Here is a 5,622-nt window from a genome sequence, read left to right on the forward strand (position 1 = left end):
CTCTCTCTCTCTCTCTCTCTCTTTTTTTTTTTTTTTTTGTCTTTTTCCGTGTCTGGCAATGGATCGCAACCCTCGGTGTTGCCCCCGCGCCTCGCTCAGCCAGTGAGCAGCCGGTCTGTATGTGGGATCCGAACCCTCGGCGGGAGCGCCGCCGCGCTTCCCAAGCGGCGCACTAGCGCAGTGCGCCACCGGGCCGGCCCCCTGTTATTTTAATTTGAGTAATAGATACTTCATTAAATGTCTGGGTCATTTCCAAATAAAATAAAATACTAGAACATTAGTTGCTAAACATGAAGTTTAAATTTATCAATGTTTGGCTTCTTATTACAAAAGAAGAAAAGATTTTGGGGTCTATTCATAAATATGTCCTTTTCCACATTAAAAAATTGTTCTATGAGAAAATGTTTTTAGAAATTATAAAATGTGCATTCATAAAGTGTTGGTATATGACAAACTGCTCAAAATTGCTTACTTCCAAGGTTTTTACTAGAAATTAATGTTACTAAGAGTTAGAAATCTAACATATGTGATTCCACATGATTTGGAGGTAGGTTCTGGGGGACCTGACAGTCAGCCTCAACCGACCCCGTCATCTTACCAGGTTCTTTTTTTTTTAAAGATGACCGGTGAGGGGATCTGAACCCTTGACTGGGTATTGTCAGCTCCACGCTCTCCCGAGTGAGCCACGCACCGGCCCTTACCAGGTTCTTGATCCCACCACAGGAAAGAGTTCAAGGACAGAGTCACCATAGAAAGTGAGAACAAGTTTACTGTAACAGATAAGAAATGCAGGTTCCACAGAGAGAGTGCGGCAACCTCCAGAGACTGAGCAGGGCCCACGCCAAGTCTAACACAAAAGCAAGAAAGAATACTTAAAGTTCAGTACGAAGTGCAGCCTGGCTCAAGAAAGTGAGCAGCACTTGCAGAAATTAAGTTTGACACAAAGTAAAGTGCACACACCTCAGCCCAGCAAGTGCAGGCCACCTCCACAGCGAGCATCAGCCCTGCCTTGGCCTGGGATTCTGTATCTAATGAAGATTCAGCTAAGGGGGTGGTTCCTGGTTACGTAACATTTAGTCTGGTACATACTCAGTTGGTCACTTCCTGCTGCATGTTCCCTGGTCAAACCCTATCACACACACCAGGCATATTCAAGAATGTTCTGTGCTCTATTGAGCATGCTCAGCCACTGGATTTGCATAAGCCAGTCCCTTGTGGTCTCATTTCCCCTTGTTGGTGCTGAAAATAGGTCTAACTGGTAACAGTAACTTTGAGGGGGGAGCCCAGAGGAGGGGACTGAGACCTCAGGGAGTGGCTTGTGACCCAGAGTTGTGTCCTGAAACCGGAGCCCAGGGAAACCGAGCCCCTCCTGTATCACACACACAAAGTACACAGAAGGAAAAAATTAAGACTAGTTTTTGATGAGAGAAAAAACTGAAAAGCATGAAGATGTGTTCTTTTATTGGACAAAGGAATAATTTTGTCTAATTCACAGGTTATTTAAAAATTGTTTGCAAAAAATATGGATTTAGGAAGAATAGAAACAAGGCAGGAAGAAGAGAGATGCAGAAAGAATTATGAGGATGCATTTTTGGTAAGGAAAGTTAAAAAGAGAAAGAAAATAGGTTTTTGTTTGGGGAGGTTTTTTTGTTTGGTTTGGTATGAAAAAGAATCTTGTGTGGTCAAAATGATAAGGGAAAAGGAAAGTCAATTTTTTTCCGACGATAAAATACAGCCCCGTGCCCCCTAACAACGTTGTGGTCAATGCCAAACCACATGTGCCAGGGTGGTCAGAGCAACAGGCCAGGCCATGCAGCGCAGGAGCGCAGCAGGCAGAACCGTCCAGAACCGTCCAGAACCATCCAGAACCGTGCAAGTGTACGCCACGGTGCTCACACAGTCAGTAGCCTCACCAGGCACCTCTCAGAATGTGTCCCCAATGTTAGGCAGTGCGTGGCTACAATTAGTTGTTCCGGTATGAAAAAGAGGGAAGCATGGGAGAAAAACTAAAGGTTTGAGAAAACGATAGAAGGTTTAAGCAGTTGTAAAAAGTCTGAGCAAGTCAGAAACGTTCTGTGGAAGATGAATTTTGTGAAGGAAATTTTGTGTGTGATCAAAATGGCTAAAATTAGAGGAAAATTCTTTATAAGCATTTCTAAAAGTTAATCTTTGATATCAGAAGTGCACTGATGCAAACCTAGAATTTGGTCCCCTGTGTTAAAACAACAAGGTTTTCTTGGAGTGTCAACCGCTCCTGGTAAAGTGATTGCGAGAGGATTTTCTTTACCTTTTCTGTAACTTGCCTAGGAAACAAAGATTCTCTGTTTTACAAGATAATGTCCTGCATTTCATGCAGTCTTTGTTAGGTTTTCGATTACTTAGAAAAACAGCCTTAAGAGAGTTGAGGGTTTTCTTACACCTACCGTAACGCTCCGTATCTGCTTTCAAAGCCTTTTAGTCATCAGTCTGGTTAAATGAGTGACTGTTACTTCCATAGTGACCTGTGATTTTATCTAATCAAATGTTTTAAGTCTTCTGACATTTTTTGACAAACTTCCCAAAAGTCAAATTCTAAATTATCTTTTTTACCTCAAATTAACTTTGAGAATTTCCTAAAGGATGCGTCTCTCACCTTGTAGAGAGATATTAAACCAATTAGACTTATTTGAGACATTACGTTACATGGGAAACATTGTCAAATAAGAAATGGTGTTTAATCTTCTTTACGTTATATTTGTATGGATATGTTATTAATATGTTCCAAAAACTAGATGAAATTCCTAAAAATCTGATACGCATTAGTATAATGCTATTAGTCCTAATTCTAGTTATTATCTTAAAATGTAATAACCAAATTCCCTTATTGATTTCTGGTTATAATGAACTCTCATTGGATTTTTAACCGTAGCCCTTCTAAGTTTTTGTCAATCACAGTTTTGATTCTTCTCTAAAGGCATGTGTAACCAGCTACAGTTCAAATTGCTTTTTTTTTTTTTTTTTTTATGGAAAGGATGGAAAAGACTTTGACAAGTACTCTAAAATAATATAGTTCTCTGATGACTTAAGGCCATGCTAGGGGGGTGGGGGTTCGCTGGTTAGTTCAGTTGGTCAGAGCACATTGTTCTAACACCAAGGTCAAGAGTTTGGATCCCTGGGTCCCCATACCAGCCAGCAGCCAAAATAAAACAAAACAAAAATATGGGTTTTATGATTTTTATTTGCAACATTGTTGATTCTTTATTTTAACGTTTTGTTTTCCAGATTTAAGGAAACTTTTTCTTTAAGATATCTATAGCTTACAACAATTTGGTAAAGTACACTTTTGTAAACAGAATTGAAATATTTACTTTATCTGATCACTCCTGAACTTGAAAAGCAACTTGTGGATATTCTTATTTTTACAGTAAATTGTTTACATAAGTTCAATAAGAATCTACTCTCGGGCCGGCCCGGTGGTGCACTGCTACAGTGCGCCGCTTGGGAGCGCGGAGGCGCTCCCGCCGAGGGTTCGGATCCCACGTGGAGACCGGTTCCCCGCTCACTGGCTGAGCGAGGTGCGGGCGCAACACCGAGGGTTGCGATCCCGTTGCCGGTCCCGGTCTGGTACGGGCATGACACTGAGGGTTGCGATCCATTGCCGGTCACGAGAAAAGACAAAAAGGAAAAAAAAAAAGAATCTGCTCTCTTTATGACAGGATACAACTGAAAACATTGATTATATTACCAAGGCTTTGATTGTGATGTCATATTTAAATTGTTTATAGATACTGCAGCTGAGTCTGAAGTCTGCTTGCTTTGGCTTCTGAGCGTTGAGAGCTTTTTTAATCTGAGAGTCCTGCGTTCGTGTGGTCAGTTGCTACTTTTGCTGCACTTATGTTGATAATCAGGCCAAGTTTGATAAGGGTAACCTTATTATTCAAACAAATTAGCCTTATCTTGATTATCTTTGGTAAAAATGGGGGTAACTATAGAGAAAAATTGTTTCAAAAGAAAATTTTTTTCAGAAGAAAAACTATAGTATACTGTTATTAGACTGTAACCTTGTTCATTGTTTTTGAGTTTTTATTTACCTAGAATCTGGACTGGATCCTGAACTCTTTTAGTTTCCTCCAATATCTGGCCACAACAGGTTTCACCCAGTTCCCTCATGGTCTTTTGATTTGTTTAGTTGGTTACCGTCAGGCTAGGATTCATGATTTTAAAACCGTTACGCCAACTGGGTTTATCATATTACTATTAATTTCGCTCTGTATGGCTCTTTTTAAACTCTGTACCCATTGGCTCTCCAATCTCTGCAGAAGTACAACTCCTAATAAAATAATCCTGGCCCAGCACTTTGAAATGATAGGCAGCACCTATGGAACTGACAAAATTTAATATAACAGTAAACTCCGGGCAGACTTAGCCTAAGAGCCACTCCTTCCAAACCTCCAAACCTTATTGCACAAATGTGGCTAAAAGGGTTTTGACACTGATTCAAAATTGCTGGCCATCTGCTATGGATTGATTGAATTGTGTCCCCCAAAGTCCATATATTAGAAGCTTAATTCCCACTGTAACTGTTGAGGGTGGGAAATCCTATTATGATAATCGAAAGGTGAGGCCTTGAAGAGGTGATTATGCAGTAGTGAATGGGTTAATGATGGTGGTCACGGGCCTGGTTCTGAGGAGAGAGCATGGGGAACTCTCTCTCTCTCTGCTCTGCCATTTTCTGCCATGTGAGACCCCTGGGTCGCTGTTGCCACCACCATGACCCTCACCAGATGTGTTCCAGAACTTTGGACTTACCAGCCTCTAAAACTGAAAGCAGTAAATGTCATTTTCTTTATAAATCACCCAATTCCAGGTATTTTGTTACAAGCAACAGAAATGAGCTAATGCACCATCCCTCTGATGTGGGACCAGACCAACCAGGACAGGTACTTCCCAGCACCAAGGGATCATCAAAACCTAACCACAGGATAATTGATCAGCAATGCTTTTGAAGAAAGATCTTCATCAAAAGGGAGAAATGTGAAAGTTTTTAATATCAAGATGGAGTCACTTGTGTCAAACCCAAACAATATAGAGTCAGGAGGTTAAGAAGGGAGGGCCCTCATGCACACATGCCTATGATAAGAACTATTATAAAGACTCTCTGAAGGGCTCTTATGCACGTATGCCTGTAACAAGAACTTTTGCCAATGACGTTCCAGGCTGCAGCTGCATGAGTCACAAGGACAGCCAGCTGGATGTACAAAAACACTTGCCTGACACACTGTCTGCACTAATGAACTAACATGGGCTCCAGGGATAAGCCTCTGTAACCCATGTTCTCTTCATCTGAGAATGACTTACATGGGTTACCCCTTTTGCCCTTAAAAGCTCCCCCTTGGGCCGGCCCGGTGGCACACTGCTACAGTGCGCCGCTTGGGAGCGTGGTGGTGCTCCCGCCGAGGGTTCGGATCCCACATACAGACCGGTTCCCACTCACTGGCTGAGCGAGGTGTGGGAGCAACACCGAGGGTTGCGATCCCGTTGCCGGTCCCGGTCCTGTACGGGCGCGACACTAAGGGTTGCGATCCGTTGCCGGACATGAAAAAAGACAAAAAAAAAAAAAAAAAAAAAAAAAGCCCCCCCTTA

This window comes from Galeopterus variegatus, unplaced genomic scaffold, assembly GCF_000696425.1.
Source record: "Galeopterus variegatus unplaced genomic scaffold, G_variegatus-3.0.2 Scaffold960, whole genome shotgun sequence".
In the NCBI taxonomy this organism is placed as follows: Eukaryota; Metazoa; Chordata; class Mammalia; order Dermoptera; family Cynocephalidae; genus Galeopterus; species Galeopterus variegatus.